General features: G+C 43.6%; 1 long non-coding RNA gene across 2 annotated transcripts in view; it reads left to right on the top strand.

Annotated features, from left to right (window-relative positions):
- The first annotated feature begins 8099 nt into the window (after positions 1-8099).
- LOC114069442 overlaps positions 8100-22781 on the top strand; it is a 22233-nt gene continuing 7551 nt past the window's right edge. Inside the window, exons 1-3 of one of the 2 annotated variants that reach the window (XR_003573777.1) lie at positions 8100-8193; positions 17296-17437; positions 20074-20242. This is a non-coding gene — a long non-coding RNA (uncharacterized LOC114069442). The remainder of the gene's footprint in view (positions 8194-17295; positions 17438-20073; positions 20243-22781) is intronic. The other variant, XR_003573776.1, reaches the window with a different exon arrangement.

Here is a 22781-nt window from a genome sequence, read left to right on the forward strand (position 1 = left end):
ATAAATGGGTGTATTGCAGACAGGGGAACGTCGAGGTAGAATGAAGTGAACACGGGAGCAGCTTTGCCTTCTGAGCACAGAAACCCAAAGATTATGATGGTTAAATGATAACATCAGTTGCACTAAATGTTAGAAAAGAAATCCACAGAACCTGTGCCTTTTCCTCCCAGAAAACAGTGACTCAACAACAAACTGTAACCTCAGCTGCCTGAGAGGACCCAGCTTGGAAAAATATTTCCTCCTGTTTCAAAGGAAAAAAAAGCAAATCTCGCTGAGGTATTAACACTTGCTGGCAGTTATCTCTTGCTCCTGCAGAATTCAGAGCATCCCAGGCCTTGACAGCCAAGGAATGAAAAGTTATGGGACAAGAAAATCCAGGTTTCAATCTTCCCCCTGCTGAGCTGGCAGCAGGCACTGCAGATTGTTTGCATTCACCGAGCAGGGGAAGGAGCAGGGAAACGTCTACATGGAGCTGCTGCTTGGGTTTAAGGAGATTTATTCAGCTTTCCCCCTCCTGTGGAGTCCTTTTGCATGTTCAGGTTTCGTTTCTGCGGGAAATGGGGCTTGTTCTGTGTCTGGAAGATGAGCAGGAGATGGGTCTGCTGGGGTCCAGCCCGAGGACGTGGAGAAGTTAATTCATAATTCAGTAAATTCAGAAATCCGGTTTCACTTTCTGACGGATCACAAAGTTCTGTTCACTCTGTGTAAATGGTCTTCCCTCGGTCTGAAACATCGGATTTCTTGGGTTTGAGTGGCCAGGGTCGTCTGTTAACCATAGAGACACTTAGGCAGGTTGATCCCCTATAAAACCATATCATTCTATATTTACTTGGCACAGCAGGAACCCCGAGCGTTGTGCAAGATTTAAGAGTTTGGGGTTGGGGTTTTTGTCCTGACAATGTTACTGGTGGGTAATTCCATATCTGATTGTTTAGCGTGTATTTTCCTGGTTGATTATAATACGTGTATTTTTGGAGAAGCTTCAGGCTGAATGCCGTGTTGTTCCAGCCTGGCCTTGGACACTCCCAGGGATCCAGGGGCAGCCACAGCTTCTCTGCCCATCCTGTGCCTCCCCACCCTCCCAGCCAGCAATTCCTTATCCATAGCAAAGAATTCCACTATATATCATTTTCTAAAGTAAAGAATTCTACTTACACCAAGGAACTCTCTTTTTTTTTGTAGTCAGGACCTTCTTTCTTTCCCTGACTTCAGTGGGACTTGGTAGGAGTGGAGCCGTCAGGGTGGTTGGGGATTTAGTTTTAGAGAAGCTGAAAAAACTGAGGGTAAAAACTGGGCTGAAGTGGGACGAGCCAGAAGGGGGGGAAGATGGAAAGAAATTCAGCTTTCATTTTGCTTTTTTTTGTTTGTTTTTTTCCGTGCCTATAAACACCGTTGCTTCATTTACCACCAGCAGGGCCTGGATGGCCATTCCACCAGCGCTGCGGGCTATTTAATTTGAGATTTCACCTTCTAAAAGACCAAGATCTGGGGGTGTATTTACAGTCTCTTGTTCCCCAGCGAAAGAAACAACCCAAATTTCAACTCCTAAGTGGGTTAAGTAGCTGACAGTCTGGAACAAAATCCTTATTTTGACTTCCTGAGCTTTGGGAAGCTTTTGATGCCTTTCCTTGAAAACTTCCCGGATTATCTGCAGCGGCAGAACGTTCTCAGATATTGGAATTGCTTTGATGGGAGTTTCAACTGGTCATTTAAACTGGCCTTTTGGAGAGATTCCTGCCCGCTTCCCCTCTCCCAATTCATCCTTTCTCTCCCTTTTTTTTTCTACTTGCACCGGTGGTGCAAGTACGACCCACAAGCATCAAAAATGATGTCCAAAAGCAATTTATTGTCTTTCTTTATTGATGGTTTTGGGGCATCTGGATGATCACTGTCACGTGATCTTTGGGGTGAAGAAATAGTGGAGATTAAACAGATTTTGGTGTGTTTTTATTGCAAGGGGAGAAGGTGGTTTAACTGGAATCTGGAGAATCACCTCCAGTAGGTTCGGTCCGGGGAGGATTTTGTTTGTTTTGTTTGTGCCTTGGCATTTTTGTTTTTCCCCACAGGCACATTTCCTATCCCAAATAACCACTAGAAACTCAGCAATTAATCTGAAGTGCTTCTAAGAAACTTTTCAGCTCTGTGGCTGAAGATGGAAAAATTGTTTCGAAAAGGGTTTGAATTTGTCATTTACCATTCTGATGTTCACTAATGTCAGGGTGAGCTTGGGGTGGTTTTCCTTCTTCCCCTTTTGTGTCCTGGATTTGAGATCTGTCACTGCCAGCCTGGAAGTGGAGTGTGGAACCTGGCTGGGACTGGAGAGCAGAGTGACCTCAGACCTATTTGCTGCCTATTTAAATAGAGAGGTGATGGGAGATTTTGTCCAAAAAGATCACAAATACCACAAATACAAAGTATCACAGATATCCAGAGGTATGGCAGTCTCTCCTTAAATTTTAATGCCCATTTTTCCCCCTCGGGGCAGAGCCCTTAACCAGAGATATGTGGGAATCCAGTTGGGCTCCTGAGCTTTGGAAAAGAAAAAAAAAATACAAAGTTCTTATGTTTTTCCTTATTTAGTCAACATTCAAAAGCCAAAAACCTACCAAGATTTTTTTTTTTTTTTTTTTTTTAATGTGCCCAAACCCCCCTGCTTTTCCAGAAGGCATCGTGGTGAATGGTTGGGAAACAGGATTTCATTAGTTTATTATTTTACTTTTATTCACCGAGGAAGGAAATGCAGGCATGGGTTCAGATAACTCTGCTGTTAAGGAATTATTATCCCATTATTGTATTTCTGGAGTGCTCAGAAGTTCCTGGGAGCGATTTGGGGCTGCACTTGAAGCTTCAAGGGGAGGGAAATTCCTGGTGTTGGTAACACAAGCACCTCACAAGGTGGATTTGTGTGACCAGAGCTCTCCTGTGGATGCTCCCAAATCCTCACTAAGGAGCAGCTGATCCAAGTTCGGCCAGAAAGGAAGTTCTGGCGGATTATATTCCCCATTCCTGGTGGAATCCCATCAGGATTTGATATCTGTGCACAGGCTTGTTTTAAAAGCGTTGTTGTTATTGTGGCAGGGCTGTAAATGTTATGTTAATGGAGATATAAATATGAAACATGGGCCATACTTTGAGCTCAAACATTCCTTGGAAAATGAGGGTGAAGAGAAAGGGGGTAGAGAATGGAGAAGTGGGATACAGGCATTAAAAACATCTTAGTCTTCCCTAAAATCTTTGGCTGGATTTCAGTGTGGTGGTGAACATGCAGTGCTATATAAAGAAATATTCCTCCCTTAAATCCTGTGGGATCTGGGGGCACTTATGAATTAATTTGTTTCCAGGAGTTCCATCAGAAGAGAAATCATTTGTAAAACTGCAGGTGTTAAAATACAGACCAACAAAAAAAACCCCAAACCCTTCTTGGGCTGGGAAATCAGACACAGTTATGAGTTGAATGTTGAAATTAAAATGCAGAGAAGGCCCCTGAAAAACCTCTCAGTTATTATTCTAAGATTTCAGGGCAACACTTTGCCCAGGCTTTTCCTGCTTTCTTTCCTTAAAGAATAAATAAGATGGTTGTGATTTCATGGAGATATCCATACAGTTCTGCTTCCAGGGACACCAGGGCTCGTTCCTTAAACATAAATAAATAAATCCCAGTGACTGGGAGGACAGGGAATAGTGCAGGCCCAGAGCAGCCCCCAAAACCAGGCAGAAACCGCTGGAAACGTGGTATAAAACCGTGCACTTGGTGCTGGATAATTATCATTCAGCTCAAAGGATGGACAAAATACTCCTGAATGGGAACTGCCATAAGATCAGCCAATTAATGCAATTTTTCTGTTACATTGGATTGCCCTTTTTCTGCTCTCTGAAAGCAGAAAATAAACTGGATGTATGTGAAGAGATGCATTTTTTTTCTTCCCTTTGGCTGCGTCATCGTGGATTGATACGTCCGCAAATTCCCTGCGTTGTGAGCTTGGAAATGTTTCTAGAGGAATTCTGGAGGAGAAGAACATTTCCTCAAAAGATCTGGGGCATTTCCTCTCTTTCAAAAGGGTGTAAAATATCCCTCTTTTTATCTCCCAAACAACGATGGGGGGGGGGGGGGGGGGAGCATTCCCGAGCCTCCCCGAGCTGACAGTCGACAGGGAATTCTGTGTTCCCTTTCCAAGTGTGTCACTGCCGCTCCAGGATTTCGGGAGGTCACCCAGAATTCCTCTCTGTGTGCGACTCTGTCACCTCCCCAGGGCTCCGGGGGGAGGGAATTCCCGCCGCAAAGCGTGTTTTGGGATGTTTGGGTGGAGCGCAGAGCGTTTCCCTTCACGCAGGAACATTTTGAAAGGTCCAAATAGTCCTTTTTTGGTGTTTTGGGTTTTTTTTTTTTTTCCCTTATTGAGGTGTTTTGATTTTGCTGATGCGTCCCCTGGAAGGCTGAGGGGCGTGCGAGCGGTCAGTGGATGGTTGTTTCAAGGAGTGGGGGATTCAGGGAGGACCTGGGCGAAATGGGAGTAAATCTCATTTACCTCTGGCAGCGCTTGCTTGACTACAAAGAAAGTTTATATTTAGTAAACTCACTCGCCCTGACCTACTTTGTGGGGAGTGGTGATTTTCTCAGCGTGGCTCGGGGTTTGCTGTTCCCCCTGCTCTGTGACTGGAGGATCCCTCCCGGCTCTCCTCCTGCTCTTCCTGTTGGTGGTTAACTTAGTCCCTGGAATCCCTTCCCAAAATCTTTACAAATAATGAAAATATATATATTTATGTAGTTTAGACTTAAATATTAATATATATAGGGGCAAGTGTCTCCAAAAACTGCCCCTCCCCAGCAAACCATTAAATAGTAAAACTAGTGATTAATTCAGGGTTTAACTTAAAATATCTTCTTGTTTTCCTCTGGTGGGAAACTCAGCTATATTGGTGCCAATAAATGGTAAATACCAGCTAAAAAAGCAGGATGAAATTCCTTCTCGGGACAGTCTTGGAGAAGCCTCATCTGTCAGGAGAGCTCATTAGTTCTTGCTCGCTCGTCTCTGACAAAAACAGCACAGCGCAGACCTGCTTTATTTATTTCTCACTTAAAACTATTAATTTCAAAGAAATATTGAGGCTGCCGTTTCTGCATTATTGTGGAACACAAAAAAAAAAAAAAAAAAAAAAAAATATGTGGTGGTTTTTTTTTTCCCCTTCACGATTCTTTCCCAGTGGTGGCCTTTGCAGCTGAGCTGAATCACCGTCTGAAATCAGGGAACTCAGCCTTGCTGGGGGTGGTTTGTGCAGGGATCCTTCCTGCTTTTCCACACCTCGGGTTGTTGGGAGAGAGAAAACCTGGAAAACAGAGACAGGTAGTGTTTCAAATCTCCTGCTCCTTTACCTTTGCCCCTAAGGAAGCAAAATGAGGAGCCCCTCTCAGAAATCTGGGATGTTTTCTGCATGCATTTATCTTGATGTGACTGAGGGTTTTGGGTTTTTTTCCCTCAAAAACAAGGAAAAAAAAAAAAACACCTCCCAGGGGCAACAACTGCTGGAGCTGGTTTAAAGACTTAGCACCCACAAGCATCGAAAGTAATGTCCAAAAACAGTTTATTGTCTTTATTTATTGATGGTTTTTGGGCGTTTGGATAATCACTGTCACGTGTTCGGATTGTTGGAGTTATATGGAATATCTGGGAAGTTTCCTGTCTCAGGAGGGGCTGAGTTACTGTATCTGAATAAATGCTTTTGTCCCCAGTCCAGGAAGGGATTTGGGAAAAAAAACGAGAAAAGGAATCAAAACAGATTCTTCCATTTGAGCAGAGACATATGTTTGGTGGGCTGGCACCAGACTGGGAAGCAGAATCCTGGAGAACCAACTCCTGGGGCTCTGGGATATTTAGGGGATCAACACCCAGAATGAGGTGCTGGAGAATATAAGGGGGGTCATTGGGTCTGTCCATGAGATCTGGAGCACGTGGAGCTGCTCCTGGGGATGGAGCAGGAGCTCAGCAGGGTGTGAGCAATCCAGGGAGCTCCTGGAATGTGCTGGGGATGATTTCCTTCTCCAGGGAGAGGGGCTGTGCTGGACCTGGGGGGGTGGGGGGGGTGGGAAGGGGCTCAAGGGCTGCAGTGGCTGTGAAAAAGAAAAGGCTCCAGGGAGACCTGAGAGCCTCTTCCAGGGCATGAAGGGGCTCCAGGAGAGCTGGAGAGGGACTGGGGACAAGGCATGGAGGGGCAGGACACAGGGAATGGCTTTCCATGGCTGTCCCAAGATGGGATATTGGGAAGGAATTGCTGGCTGGGAGGGTGGGCAGGCCCTGGCACAGGTTGGGCAGAGAAACTGTGGCTGCCCCTGGATCCCTGGAAGTGTCCCAGGCCAGGTTGGAGCAGCCTGGGCCAGTGGAAGGTGTCCCTGCCCATGGCAGGGGGTGGAATGGGATGATCTTTAAGGTCCCTTCCAACCCAAACCAGCCTGGGATTCCACGTAGTTGTGTCTTTTTTTTTGCTTCCCTGTCAAATGGCACTGAGGAATCTCTGAATAAGGGGATGTGTTTTTAAACAACAAACATTTCAGTTTCATCGGTAAATTCCCATTAATTGAAGATGAGATCACAGTGACTCCTCCTGGTTGTTGGGATGATGGTCAGGAAATCACATGAAGCAAAAATTAATGGAACACTTGGGTGCCATTGAGCAAAAGCGCCAGGTCCCATAAAATTCCGAAGATTCCCTTGAAACAGAAGGGACTTCTTCCCAGAGCCCTTTGAGGGAGGCTGAGAGGTTTTGAGAACAAAATTAATGACACCCTTACAATTATTGCAGTTGTCGTTGTGTGAGAGAGCAGTGATTAAACCCCATCACAAACAACATCTGCAGCGGGAGCAGAGTTGAAATATCTGCATTTCTGGTCGTGCGGTTCACAGAAGGAAAGAAAACGTCATCTACTGACACAAAAGGCAACGTGAGAATGATTTACTTGCCAGGCAAAAAAAAAAAGGAAAAGAAAATTGAGATGTTTTCAGTGGCACTTAAAAAATCTGGGGAGAATTGGGTCTGATTCAGCTTGTTGAGGAAACAGAATTTTAGGTTTGAAGGGCAGTTGGTGGAAAACCTCAGCACTGCATGGCATGTGCAAAGGTGCTTTTAAGGAAGACAAGTCACAGATTTGAACCACCTTGGAGACCCTTGAACGTGTTGAGGAAGAGCTGTTTGCAAAGGCACCATGAAATGTTTCGTTCCTTCCCCTGTGATTGCTCCATGGGGTGTTTTCCCTTTAGAAAGACTTTTTTTTTTTTTTTTTTTCACTCCAGTTCTCGCTGCATCCTCAGTTGAAGCTTCTGTGCTGAACTTATTAAAGAAATCTGGGGTTGGCTCTCACAGAACTCTCTGGGTTGGGAAAGCCCTCCAGGATCACGGATGGCCACCTGGTCACCAGCCCAGAGCACTGAGGGCCACGTCCAGTCGTGGCTTGGACTTTTAATTCACCAACTTCTGCCTTAGATGGGGTTGTTCAGTGATCTCCATCACCAGCAGAACTTGCTGTTCCCCTCCTACCTCACAGAGACTTCCGTGAATTCCAGCTGCTCCAGGAGCCTTCCACTATTAGAAACTCTTTATTCTGTTCCTCTCCTGCCCCTCAACCCCGTCTTGGACCTCATCTGAAAATTCCTCATCACTTCCAGCTGCTCCACAGCAGCTTCCTGGTGCTTTCATTGGGTCCTTTCGGAGCTGGAATTTCCCCCCCTGCTAATCCATCAGCTCCCAGCTTGGCAGACCCCGGGGTGCAGTGGACATCCAGTGTCTGCTCTGGGTTCATTGTTTGGGTATAATAACAGTGAAATCCTCCAGTTTGGTGTATTTATTAAATACACTAATACAGAGTTATTATTATGGGCCTCCAAGAGTTAAAAACCTTCCTGTGCTGTGGCTCTGGTGCTTGGCTGTTTATTTTTAACAGCAGCTCCTCAATTCACGTCCTGCTTGAAATGCGCTGTTTTACTTTGTGCCTTTTTTTAATAAATAAATAAATGAATGAATGAAATAAGTCAATAAATATTTTAAACCCCGGTCTAGTGGCATTTAAACCTGGTTTAAGTCCTGCTTTTGGTGTGTCCCTCTCCAGATCCTCGTTGGCGATGGTGGTCGCTGGGGGCATCAGTATTGAAGATTATCTCATTTACAGACAAGATCTTTGAAATCTGATCCCTTCAGGCAGCAAAGGTAAGGAAAATAATCGAGGTTGCACCTTTTCCTAGAAGTAAAAAGTTAGTTTTTGGCCTCAAAAATAACCAGACTCAAACAGCAGCTGAAGGTCGGGGGCCTGGCTCCTCACTGCCAACGTTTAACCTCGTTTTTAATAAGTTTATTTATTCTGCTAATGTGAAAAATAAGCTGCATGGAGGGAGCTCAGTTTCTTTTCCATACAAAAATATGAGTCATTAACTTCTTTTTTTTTTTTTTTTCCCCCCAGCATTTAATGGTTTTTCCTTATTCTTCCTTTCTCACGAGATTTTTTTGACCTGCAGATGAGTTGTGATATCCGTATGTGTGTGTGATAACAGGCCCAACACCACCTGGTGTGGTCAAACCCGGAGAGCAGCCCAGGAAAAGGCCAAGAATTAGGTGGAAAAGAAATGAAAAGTAAAATAGGGGGTCAAAATCCTGAAAATTCCTGCAGAATTTGAGGCAAATTGAGTGTTAAATGAAAAATGAAGGCACGAATCTGATGCTTCTCATGCTGCTTGTGGAAGCTTTATCATATATACCTTTATAATACATCTATTATAACCTTATATATATATATAAGGTTATAATATATGTATATATTATATATATAACCTTTATTTTGCTTGTCCTGCAAGTCTTACTAATATATATGTATCTTTATAGTATATATGTAATAACATAGAATCTTTATTTTGCTTGTCCTGCAGATCTTTCTAATATATATCTTTATAATACATATTTAATACATACATTTAATACATACATATAATCTTTATTTTGCTCCTTCTGCAGATGTTTGTAATATATATCTTTGTTACACATACATAATACATATATATAATCTTTATTTTGCTTGTTCTGCAGATCTTTGTGCTCTATGCCTTTATAACACGTATATAATATATATATTCTTTATTTTTCAAGCAACATGACTGGAGGATTCTCAGAAGTGCTTTGTTAGCCCAGACAAATTAAGTGTCTCGTTCATGTAGTGTTTATAAATGAAAGGGAAAAAAAAAAAATCAAGGCAGTTCTCTTGACATTTCCTTTTCTCTTTGTTTTGGGGAGTTTTTTTGACCCCCCAGAAGGCAGATTTTTACATTTGAGAGACAAACAGGGCGAGGTTATTTCTCCTTCTGCCACACTGAGGGGTTTGGGTTTGTTTTGTTGTTCCAGTTTCCTTCCGAGGACAGACCTTCCCATATGTTTTTATTTGTTCTTCCAGCTGGGGAGGAACGAGCAGACACTGTTTCTGTCCCCTTGGATCTATTTTTTGGTCTTTAGTCCATCAGTGTGTTTGCAGTCTGGTCCTTCCAAACCTGGGTGACCCTGGTTCACCCACCTGGCCCTTGTGCTTGATCTTCAATTCCAAGATAACATCCCATTTGACTCCTTGACTTAAATAAATAGCATTTAATCAGTGATCTCCTGTCTTCAACTGTTCGGTTTGTGGTTCCAGATCTTCTGGACTGCAAAATGTTCGGGCCTCGCTCTGCAGATGGAATCAAGAATTCGCCTTTTTTGCTCCGTTGTACCTTTCAGCAGCAGCTTTTGTGGAATCAGGGAATGGTTTGGGTTGGAAAGGGCCTTAAAGATCATCCAGTTCCATCTCAGGGGCAGGGACACCTCCCACCAGCCCAGGGTGCTCCAAGCTGGCCTTGGACACTTCCAGGGATCCAGGGGCAGCCACAGCTCCTCTGGGAAAGGCAGACAAGGAGCAGGGCCTGTTCCATCATTTTCCCATCTCCAGACCGGATCCTCAGACTATTTTTCCTGAATTATCATCAAACCCAAGGAGCCCAATTGCCTTTTGTGATGTTTTCCTGAGAACAGTCAATTTTTTCTGTCTCTCTCTGTCTCCTTTCCATGTGAAAGGGTTGGGGTTGTGTGAAATCCCGAGGGGATTTCTCAAAAGCAGGATATAAATGAATTCTACCTTTAGATATTTAATGCAAGGAAACCTACTTAATTCCAAAGTTTCTTCCACAGAAATTATTTAAAGGGTTTTGGGGGAGAGAAAAAAAAAAAATATTCCTATAAAGACTCCTTCATCCTCCTATAAGATATATCCTATAAGATATTCCTATAGGATATTCCTTGCTCTTCAATACCGCTGTTTTTAGGTGCGTTTCAGAGCCAAATGTTGAGATTATGTATTAAATATGATAGATTTGATAGGTCTGAGCAGGAAATCTCGTGCCATTCTGCCGAGTTTTTGCACAGAGCAAGAAGTTTGTTTTCCATGGGCCCTGTTTCTCTCCCAGCTTCTGAAGCACTTCATTCCTTGTGCTCCTAATCCCTGTTTGGAAGTTTGATCCTTTTCCCAGCGTGAACATTTCTGTTGGCTCAGGTACATACCTTTTTCTTTTTTTTTTGTTTTTTTTTCTCCCCCCTCTTTAATTTTCTTTTTATCCCCAGCCCAATTTAAGCACTTGAGTGGCAGCGAGTGACATTTGCAGGGGACAGATTCTGCAGGGAAATGAGCAGGTGACAGGGGGAATAATGGCACTCTGGAGCCGTCTGACACGTGGGTGTTCCGACTGGAGGATCCTCTTTGTGCTGCAGGAAGTTCTCATGGAGCAGCTTTTGAGTTTGTATTGTATTCTCAGAGCACAGAATTCAATCTATACCCACCACACGTGTGCTGCAGGTGGGGCCCTTTACACCCTTTCCCAACACCAGCCTGACTTAGGATTCCATCTGAAGCGTCAAAAAAAAAAAAAAAGACCCTCAGAGATCCGTTCTGTCAAAATTATGTGCATATCAGATGCCTTTAATATTTATTACTTTGATTGTGATCCTCGGAAAACAATCACTGGGAGCTGGGGATGGGAGAGAAAAGCACTTTGCAATGTGCTTTTTAAGTGCCCCTTTGTAGGAACAAAGTCCAAAATTCTTACTGGAAAACTGCAAAACTTGGGTCTTCCACCGAGGCAAGGGGAGCAAATCCCTGATTTGGGTGATGCTGCTTATTAAAAAAAAACCACATTGCAAATATTTGGGTAATTTTGCCACCTGTCCTGGATAACATTAAGGCTGGGATGCCCTGGTGCCTTTACCTGCAGTCCTGTCAAAACCAGCTGGTTTTCAGCGTGTTTTAGAAAGGACTGAGAAGATTTCAAACTGAGCCACTACTGCTCCTCTACCTTTCACCTTGGAGCTCTGTTCCAGCTTTAACCAGTCTGTGATCTGGAAGGACGGGAATATTTTTCTTGTGTTTGTCCCTATTAAATCCTTCATACTGCATTTTTGCTTCTTTTAGTGCGATATTCTCCTTCCCCTCCTGGTGCTGCGCAGGTGCTTTAAGCATTTTCTTGCGCTGCTTGCAGAAATATAAAATCATCCCAGTTGGGAAAGGTTTGTGGAAGGCATTTGTGTGGCAAACACCTCCCAGAGAGGAGTAGCTCCCAGGGGATCCTGTTGTCCCCACAATTCCTCTCATAGTTCAGTAGGAATTTGCAGTTTTTCTCCTTGTGCTCTCTTTGGGAACTGAATTCTGTCATCTGGGAGCTCCCATTAACTCCTTCCTGCCAGGCCTTTGAACTGGGGAAGTTTGTGAGGGCAAAAGAGGAAACAGAAACTTTTATCTTTTATCGTGCCTGAATCCACAAAGGGTAAAAAAACAGGCTGAGAATGAAGGAATTGGGACATTTAACCTGTGGTTTCTGTGAAGGAGGAGAAAATTCAGACATTAAATCAGACCAGTTGGCATTTTGCAATTCCCTGTTCTTAAAACCGCGCAAAATTGTAAGGCTGTAATGTTAATACACTTATATTTTAATTATTAAGTAAATATAATTATGTCATTATTAAATTAAGATCACTTGCAGAGCAATTAGAAGTGTTTAACTTCTTGTGTTTTAGGAGCTTCTCTGGCTTGAAAGGGTGGGGTTTTTTTGGTTACAGAGCAAATTTTGTATAAAATCATGTCATGAAAGAGCAAATTTGGGTCTAACCCTGTTGTGTGGTGACTGTGACTAAAAGTCTTGCTCTCAGATCCTTTCCCTCTGCGTGCTCTGCTGAGGTGAAAATCCTTCAGCTTATATTTTCCTTAACTTTGAAAATCTGGGGTTTGCCTGTTTCCATTATTGATTCGCTGTCAAACCCCTTCACACCTTTAAATCCTTGTTTTTCGCTGTCGCCTCTTTTTCCTGTCTGATTATGCAGAGAAGACGTGGGATAAAAAAAATCCCATCCACTTTCCACTTTGTGGGAGTGTTCAGGAGGGATCGTGTTCTCCTGGAGTTTTGGTTTCATCCCCTTCCCCCAGAATCCCTTTGGTCATCCCAACACACCAAACCCCCGGGGCATTTATGATGCCCTGTGGTGAGGTGTTCCCAGCGTTAGGAGAAGTTTGTAATACCATGCTGCTTTTCCTTGGGATTTTCCCCGTGCTTGGGATTTTCCACTTTTAGTGTTGGAAAAGACCTGCAGGATCATCAGCCCAAGGCCACTACTGAGCCGTGTTGCCAGGTGACACATCCACCTGTTTTTTGAGCTCCGCCAGGCGTGGGGACTCCACCACTGCCCCGAACAGCCCGTTCCAATGCTTGCCAACCTTTTCCATAAAGGAATTTTGCTTTATATCCAACCTGCCCCTCCCCTGGCGCAGCCTGAGGCCGTTCCCTCTCCTCCTGTCCCTGTTCCCTGGGAGCAGAGCCCGACCCTCCCCGGCTCAGCCCCTCCTGCTGCTCCATCCCCTTCCCAGCTCCGGTCCCTTCCCTGCACACACTCCAGCCCCTCATGGATTGCTGATCATTTCCTTGGAAATCCCCCTCATGTGGCTGAAATTTTCCCCTCCAGGGTGGGGGCTCCTCAGTGCCAGCCTGGGCAGAAGCAGGGAATAGGTGTGGGCCCGGAGAACTTTCCTCATCCTGGCTTTGCGGGCCCGAACCGCCAGCTCAGGTTTTGCCCGTTTTTAGGGTTTTTTTTAACTGAAAAAAGTCTTGTATGACTAGAAATGCTTCCACATCTGGGCTGAGGAGCTACACTGGGACAAGTTTGCCCCTCACAAGACTCCACAAAGATCCTGAAGAGATGCAGAGTCAGATCCAAGGGCTGAGGAGCCGGAGAGGGAGCTCAGGGAGTGTCAGGGTGAGATGCGTGACCGTGTTTTGGAGAGGGTTTCACAACCCTGGGGGTGAGGAGGAGTCCCAGGACTGTGCCAAGGCCAGGTTCCCTGCCTGAGGAATTAGATCCAAGAGGAAAAGTGTGGTGAGGATGAAAGGAGCAGGAGTTGTTGGTGAGAGAGTCCAGGAAGCAGATTCCCAACATCACCCCGAGCGGGGGAAGAGGAGGCAGGTGGGAGGGTTTGTTCTTCATCCCAGTGCCAGGAAAAAACAGAAGGAATTGTGTCCGGAAATTAGGATTTCAGGGTGAAAGAGGAATCATCTCTGCCCGATCCTGCAGCAAAATGAGTTGTTTTTATGATCACCGTGGCCAGAACAGCACAGGGGGTGGGGATCAATAACGGCCCCAGGGAGCCCCCAGATCTGGGAATTCCTTAAGGCATTAGGAGGACTTGGATTTGGTTATATTATTATTATTATTATTATTATTATTATTATTATTATTATTATTATTATTATCTGCAGCATTTTTCTCGTCTCTGGGCTTTTTCACAAACTGAGAAAACCTCGCCAAAAAAAGTGAGTTTTATTGGCTTTTTAAGAGATGGACACTTGGTACATCTGTCATAAATAATATTTAATATTTCTGTTTGGCCTCAGTGCTGTTGTAGCAAGTGATGCACATTCCTAAAAAACAGAGGAATATTTGAGTATTTAGTACTTAGAAATGCCTGAAAACCAGACTTTTATAAAAACATGAACCCTTTTTTTTTTTTTAAGAACATGAAATCCAGGGAAGCTTTCTGAAAACTCCTTCAATCCTGGGCTGAATTTTTGTGGAATTTTGATCTCTATCTATGAATAAATAAGGTGGATAATTTTAAAATGATCAAACAGATTCGAATAGTAGGGCATTTTATATAAATATAGACTCAGGAGTGATCCAATGTGAATTATATTAAACTCAGTGGGAAACCATCTATTAACCTTAGCAAGAATAGAATCAGAATTCCAGAAATTCTGATTCGGGAGTCCTGTGCCGGGGGATTACAAAAACACCGTCCTGATACTTTTATCAATGAGTCGGACAATTAGTTGGGCTAATTAGTAGCAGCATCGCTTTGAAAGAACTACTTGGAGTTCTAAAAAAAAAAAAAAAAAAAGATTTTGAAATTGTCTCGGCCTTTCCAGTTCCAGGCAGGATAAATTCCCTTTCCAGTAGGAAACGGATGCAAAGAGTCCGTGCTGGGTGCTGGTCGCTGAGAGGAGAGTTTTAAAATAATCAAGATTTGCCAGTTATGGAGATTTGTGCCCAGGCTTTTTTTTAAATAAGAAGCAGCTCGGTTTGGAGAAGTTTATGTTATTTTCTTTGGGGGGAAGGGTGGAAGTTTAAACAAAGCCATGATGTCGTGTCTCGGAGCAGACACTTTATTACGTGATGATAAAGCAAAAATATAAACTGGCCTCCTGCTTGCTGCGTTAAATGTCCCCTCTTTGGGTTATTTTACCGAATGTCTTCATTTTTGGGGGGGGATATTTATATTTTGTACGATGAGGCTTTGTGTTGACCAGAGAAATCTAGAAGGGGCTGTATTAACATTGTCCCCTCCTCATTCCAAGGGCTCCTGTTCTGCTTTACCCCCCTTTTGGAATGGTGATGTGCCCCAGGTACAGACAACAGCACAGACAAGTTCCCTGCTGGGGTATCCTGGATATCCTGGTCCAGTAGAACATTCCCTGCCCACGGGAGTGGTTGGGACTGGATGGGCTTTAAGGTCTCTCCCAACCCGACCCATCCTGTGATAAAGAAATTCACTTATTTATTCCTTTGTAGTAGTAAATTTTTTTTTTTTTTTTACTGGCTCGTTCTTTTGTACCTCTGGCAACCCTTGTGTAGGGAAAGCGAGAGAAAACCCAAGACAGACCTCAAATTCTTTCTTCACCATCTCTGTCCTCAGCAGTTTCCCAGTTATCTTCATTTTAAATTAAAGGAGAAAAGTTGCTTCCACTCCCGTTGTGAGGCAGTGCCGGGGACAACAGGTGGGCAAAGGAGCCCAGGGAAACACAGCCAGGGGTTTGAAGTTCTTAAATTATTCATTAATTCTTAATTCTAAACCGAAATAAATCAGGGGGTGTGGCTGTTGAAGAGACCTTCAGTTTGCAGGCTTTAAATCTTGAGGATTAACTGCATATGAAGGATACAGAGAACACATTTCTTTCCTTTCTAAGACCAAAAAACAGAGTATATCCCTTCTTACACCCCCCCCCTGCTCAAAGCTACAGCCACTCAAACTGACAGCCTTGCCAACCCTGTGAAAAATGTAAAGTAAATTTATTAGTATGTTAGGCTTACAACTATAGATCACATAATTGAAAGAAATGCGGTAGTAATTAAGCTTTACATCTAGTTTTTGAATCGGTTTCTCTGCAAAACCCGCCTGTTCTCATTGTGTTTCCTTCAGCTTTCATGTTTTGCACTGGGTGCCTCGTGCTGTCAGGGGGGTCATAATTCACTTTTCGGGGTTGTGTTCATCTGGCCCGCTTGTTGTCCCACAAAAGCCCAGGGAAAGGCCATATGTTCCTGCAAAGGTGGCCTGGGAAGGCAGGAGAGCGGCTTCTCTTTTCTTGGGCCATCTGTTCTGCTTTAACTTCATTTTCTCCGGGCCTTGTGCCTAGCAAATATTGGGATAATGGATGGGAATTCTAATCAGATCGTTGTTTCAGGCAGCTTTGTGGTGACTCCACTCAGGTATTCCAAACAGATTTTTTGGTTGTTGTTGTTTTGCACATTCCTCCCGCTCTTTGGCAGTGGAACAATTAAACTGGGATCCCAAAGTTTGAGTTTACAGGCAGATAAATATAAATCCTGTGGAAACAGCGAACATCCCGGGGTCCTGCAATGAAAACGGGAGAATGGGAAAGCCTTTCCAGGACTCTGAAACGAAGGAGCAAACCCTGGATTGCTCCAAGTGGCCTGAGCCAAACTCACTGCTGCTCTTTCCCCCTTGGAGCTCCTCGTTCCTACCCACTTACCACTCCTTCCCAGCCCAGCCCAGGCATTCCTGCAGCCCCAGGGATTAGGGAACTGAGCTGGGTTAAGACTAATCCAGCAGAAAGACCCAAATCGGCTCCCTTGGCTGATCCACTTGGTGGAGCAGAGGGAGCAGCCCTGGAGCAGAGGCTGAGTTGTGCCCTCTGACGTGAGGAAGGGGCTCCACCTTGGGGATTTCCCCCTCACATTCCAGGGAAATGAAGGAGTAAGGAAAAAAAACGTGGTGTCCCCACAGTGTTCAAGCTCTGAGGAGCCAACAGAGCCCTGGTTTAAGCCAGGCCTGGATTGGTTGAGGTTCCAGCTCTGCTTTGGGGAAACCTGAAAATCCTGGGAGCCCTGGAGTTAGTCCAGGCTTAATCATGCACTGATATTTCCCCCCTCCACCACTCTTAATGCTGGTTCTAAGAATAAAATTAATAAAATTAAACACCAGGCTCTGCTTAGGCCGAGTTCAGGATCCTCCATCACGGGTTGAAGTCACAGAATTCCTTGTAGCTGTGTTTGTTTTGGGGAGAAAAATCTACCAGGCATTTGGGGAAAAGGAAGTCTACAAGTCTATAATCTCCTTTCAGTGGGATTTTTATGTTAATTTTATGATTTTTTAATGTTAATTTCTATATAAATGTGTATCTGAGTGTACACAAAGAGAGGAAGTGCATAAATAAACCAGATATAAATAAGCAAAACAGGGCATGTTTTCTGAAGTTTTCTGGTGGATCTTCTCAGGAATATCTCGTTTAAAAGCCCTGTTATCCCTTCTCCAGCTGCCTGGCCTCTGCCTCTGCAGCCCTAAATCCTGTGCAAATGTAAAGCAGAGGAGGATAAGGCCAGGCCTGGCCCCTGCCTTGGACTGTAGGGAATTCTCCTGATCCCGTGTTCCTGGTCAGTGAAAAAAAAAAGGGATCCTTCCAGAGGGAACTTGAGGAAGGTTTGCCTTTCTGCAGGCCTTTCAGTGCAAGGTGTGTTTCCTTGCAGGACGAAGAGGCTTCATCACAACGAAACGGGCCAAGAAACGCAAACACTTGAAGAAACAGCACTTCTCCAACCCTTCCCCAAAGCCCAGAGACCCACCAGATCCTGGTGCATTCCATCCACCAGTCTTCCTGCTTGGAGGTAGGTGAGTGAGTGAGTGACTTCTCTCCTTGCCTCTCCTCCCGGTAGATTCCCCATCCCTGGCAGTGTCCAAGGAAGGCCAGGCTGGAGCAACCTGTGCCGGTGGAAGGTGTCCCTGCCCGTGGCAGGGGGTGGCACTGGATGGTTTGTCAGGTCCCTTCCCATCCACACCATCCTGGCCTTTCTCTTCTTGCCCCATATTTAGATAATAAACACAGCAATGTCTAATTTTATCACGATTTCTTTTATTTTTCTTTGATGTGTCAGGTGTGCGTGGTGGGCCTGTTCATCCCCTGGTACTGCAGTGCCACCACTAGAAATTAAATATATTTATTTTTGGTGCTATGGAAGGCAACGCAAGTGACTAAACAGGATTTTGTGTGACTCTGACACTTTAAACCAAACAATTACTGAAAAGAAAAATCAGACTTAGCTGCTCCTAAACTGGTCTCCAAGCCTTTGCTGGCATTTCCCAGCTGTGGTTTGGAATGAACTGCTTGGGAGGTTGAGTTTTTCGTTCATGCCACGGGGTGAAGGGGGAAAATAACCTGAGAAATGGCCAATAATCAAGTTGATTGGTTCAGAAGAAATGCATTTCAAACCCACCTGAAGGGAAGGGACAACTTGGCTGGTTGCCATCCCCTCTTCACACTCCTCTGGGACAGCTCACACTTGAAAAGTTGAGTTTGTTTCTCTTACAGTTTTGTTTTATTTGTTTTTTATTTCTCCCCCCCCACCCCTTTTTTTTTTTGTTCCTTTGGTCTCTTTCGTTTTAGATGCCCCCAATAATACCATGGTTGTAAGAATATTGTATCTGCAGAGATTAGAGGGGCCCAGGATTTTTTTAATCTGTTGGCAACAGACTCGTTATGTAAATAGAAAGCTCACACAAAGGGAGGGAGCCACGCAGCAAAAGGCACTGGGGGAAAAAAACTGCTGTTTCTTCCCCAAAAATACAGTCACCTGTGAGATTCCTGCAGCTTTGGAGGACTCTGGGAAGTTTGGTGTTATGGATAGGTGTTCAGTCAAAAAATAAAGATATTATAGTCACTAAGTCCATTTTTATGTCAGTACAGACAATTTGTATCATTATTTTATTGACGTTGTTTAATTTTGATAAGAGATCAGGTTATTTATTGAGATTAATTTCTATAATGCTTTTCTCTGGATTTCTTGAGGCCTTTAACAGAAGCTTCTTTCCCTGCTGCTGCTCCAGTCCACTGCACTGTCCATGTGACCCAGATTTTATTTTTTTTTTTAAGCCCTGCTCTGACTTAGGTTTTATTCTTGGGCTGTTTCATCCATCTATTGGAATTGTTTCCAGTAAATTAGTTTTGCAGTGTTTGCTGTGATCAGCATTACATGCTCCAGGGGAACCCTTCATAAAAATGGCTCTTATCAATACCTTTCAGCGGGTTGGAACATTAATAATTTGATGTGAAGATTGTTTTATCCCCAGTGAAACCGTGATCTAAAATATCTCTTTATGCAAATTCGTTAATGGGGGATTATCCCACCTTTTTGTTTGATTGGTTGCTGTAAAGATAAGCTACATTGTGAAGCCATGGATCCTTATTTATCTATAATTACATGAATGGTCGTGTTTTGAAATGATTCAATAATATCTATGTGTTATGGTGGCCACGTGTTGAAATATATAATCATCTAACAATTCCATGATATGGTGATGGTCATGTTCTGAAAGAATTCAATAATATCTGTATCATATATCATAATGGTCATGTTTTGAAATATATTAATGTGTAATTGTGGTCACGTTGTGAATAATTCAATAACATCTGTGTATTATATGATAATATCTCTGGACTGGCTGTACATGGTATTCAGTGTGAAGAGCAGGTAAACCCAGTGACCTGTGTGCTCACACCCTGTTTGTTTGGCTTCTCTGAAATTTTTTTTGTTCAGTGGGGTTTCCCGTGACGGGAGAAGGTTTTAAGAACAACCAAGAGCTTTGTTGTGGTGACAAACGGCTTTCAAAGAGGCTCCAAACACGAAAATCAGAACAAATTCATTCCACTGTCTGTAGGATTCGAAGCTCAGTGATGCTGCAGCTGTTATAATTGAAGGGTTATTTGGTAAAAGGTGGGAAATCCCCAATAGTTCTGAATTTGGTGCCCAACTGTGCCTGTTGACTCTCAGATCCGAGGTTTTAACCCACCAGTTCTTTGGATGTGCCTCTTTAACCTGATGAGCCCCAAATCCCTTTCACCCCTAAAAGCATCTAATTAATTGATTGAAAGGACTGTTGGCTCCTCTTGGTGTCAGAGACATTCAAAAACATCAATCATAGCCCTTTCCAACCCAGCCTTTTCGTCCTTAGTGGGAGGGTTTTGGTGTGGATTAGCACAGCTCGAGGTGGCTGAAGACATGACCTTTTTGTTCGCCTACTAAGGATCCATACACTCATTTTTATAGGAATTTCCTCACTCTTCTGGCCAGGGAAACACCATCCAGTAACAAAAGGCATCTTTGTTTTTGATCCTTTCCAGTCAGAGCCATCAAATATTCTTCCATTTTACATCAAGTAACCGCTGAAGTGATTGCACTGGGACTTACAAAAGCGACCAAGAGAAGGGAAATAAAGACTTTTTAATTCACCCGCTGTGATTGTGTCCCCAGATGTCACGTGGGGAGCAGGAGTTCCTCAGATGAGGGGTGGGGGAAGCCCAGGAGCCACCTCGATGGACATAGAGCACAACAGGACACTGTCTAAAGCCAAGCTCAAAGTGCACCGGGAGTTTTAAGGGAGCCTAGAAATCCCCGAGCAAGACCATGAGGAGCAATGTAGGTGAGTACTCCCAAAAGAAATCCCTGGGGTTTGTTGGGCTGGGAAACTCCTGCACGTGGATTTTGGGGGTTTTCCGCCGTGAGAACAAAGATGATATTTGGGCCGATATTAACAAAAATTAAAGGGGAGGACAGGCACCTTCAGCATCTGATGGTGTTGAAGGAGAGGAGGGGAACAATTTAGCAGTTTGTAGAGGGTGGGCAGTGCATCCATTTGTGGAGTTTCGATAAGAGAACAAAATAAAAAAGCTTTTAAAAGGATTTCAATGACTGTACGGGACCAGCAGTTGAAAGGTGAGAAAATCCCAATGTTGTGCCACGTGGAGCATTAACCATATTATTCGGGAGCCATCTATTTTGACACGATTAAACAACAAGAGCTCCAGTTATCCACGCTGGAAAATACTCAGCTCCACTCCTGCCCTGGGTTATATGTTGTAGCAGCAAAGTGGAGCTGCCTCACCCCTGGGATGCAGGCAGAATTCCGCAATATCCAACGAAATGCTCTTATCCCGATGGATTTTTCATCGTCAAAAATCCCGAGGTTACGTCGTGTCAACAACCAGCAGATGGGGGAGAAAGGAGGTGCCGGGAAGCTCAAAAGAACACGGGAAGCAGAGCTATAAATACCAGGCTAATTCCATAGCTTGGAGATTTCTCCAAAGCTTTTGTAAATCCCTCCAGAAAAGGCGGGAGAGATCCCTAATCTGAGGTGCCCCAGTTGAAGGAACGTGTGTGTGGGGGGTTGATTTTAAAGGGAATTGTGGCCACCTCCAGGAGGCTGTTTGGGGCACCTGGGTGAGTCAGGGCTGGGTTTGCTGCCTCCAAACAAGGGTTTAAAACACCTTGGTCCATTTTCACTCTCTCCTCATCCATTTCTTCTCCAGGGACAGTCCGTAATTTTACCTACCTGATCACCTTGGAGCCAATAAATACCATATTCCCACAGAATACTGTATATTCACAGCTCATTTTGAATTTTTTGTTTTGTTTTTAAAAAAGCTGTCCCTTCCAGCCAACACAGATCAGTCTTCTTTGGGGGGGAGTTGATGAAAATAGGGAAGATATTTTAATTTTTTTTTTTTTTTTTAACTTTGCATTTAGAAATTTTACCAGTGGAACTTGAAATTGAGGCTGCATTTAGAAACATTTACTAAATATTTTTAACACTTCATATGCTAAACTCCTGAAAGCCAGTTTCAGATTCGATGGCGCTCCAAGGAGGGTTTTATTTTCATGTTTTAATTGAATTTGGTGATTCTGTGATGTTGAGAGGTGCTAAGACCTGGATTATGAGATAAAGGAATTGTTAAGTGTGTAAGCAAAGGGACTCTTTATAATTATTTATTTATTTATTATCAAAATAATATTTTTTGATGCTTATTATCCAAATACTGTTTCGACTCTTTATTATCAAAATAATATTGGAAAATGTTCTTCTATTATTAAAAATATTGAAAATAAACCAATTTTATTAAAACTGGTGTTAGCCAGAAGAAACCAAAGGAGTAAAATCAGTCAGATGAGTAAAAACGAGTGTACTGCAATAAAAATGAACCAAAGGACCTTTTTTTTTTTTTTAATCTGAAATAAAATGCTTTGAAAAAAGCTCTGATCCGAATTGGAGGGAAATCCAAGGTTGAGCAGCATTTGGAAGTTTGCCACAGGTTTCCTTGAATTCAGGTGAGGTGTGACATAAAAAAAACAAATACCTGCAGAACAACATGAGGGCTGTTTTACCTGTCTGTGTGTGTGTGGAATTCTGATTTCCCAGATTTTCCTGCCAGCAGTTTAGGGCATTTATGGCACTGATCGGTGGCTTTATGTTTTTTTATTCTGTGACAGGGTCTGTCTGTGTTACTGGTTTAATTTCTTTTGCTCAAGAGTTAAATACATCGTGATAAAGAGGTGACCAAGTGGTTCTTTGCCCACATTTTTCCCCAATAACTCACTTTTTTTTCGGAGCAGGCACCAGAGAATTCTCACTGTCTGTGTAAGACCTGAACTCCCAGAGCCATTTTTGGGGCCTGCTCGGAGAATTAAAGGACTGGCGGAGCTGCAATCAGGAGCTGGCACAGTCAAGCCCTTAGATTGGGATGAAAAAGTGCATTTTCCAGGTTCTTATCTCTTCTGGAGCTTTATTCTTGAACCCTTGGATGTGCTGAACCCTTGAAGGCCCACATGGTTTTAATTTCTGGGTGCCTGTGGGCCTTACTCTCATTTTTCTCTTCCCTGCTTTGATGAGCTGGTGGAATTCTCTTGTGCTTGTCGAGCTTGGGTATGATTCACCCTTTTGTTTCCTTCCTTCTGAAGAGAATCAAGCCCTTTTTTTTTTTTTTTTTTGTCTAATTTAGTGCATTTTCAGCCTATTTCACAACCACTAAACCTGGCGTTTCCAGAGGATTCAGGTGAGCTGAGCCAGGAGCTGAGAGTCCTCACCTTGCCCCTCTTCAAACAATAAATATGTCGTGTTTGGGTGGCAAAACAATTCCAAGGAATGTTTACCCGGGAATAGAGAGTGAAATATTCCATCATAAAAT

Source organism: Empidonax traillii, unplaced genomic scaffold (genome assembly GCF_003031625.1).
Source record: "Empidonax traillii isolate 1590-97213 ecotype Southwest subspecies unplaced genomic scaffold, ASM303162v1 scaffold1261:size185688, whole genome shotgun sequence".
NCBI classification, from domain to species: Eukaryota; Metazoa; Chordata; class Aves; order Passeriformes; family Tyrannidae; genus Empidonax; species Empidonax traillii.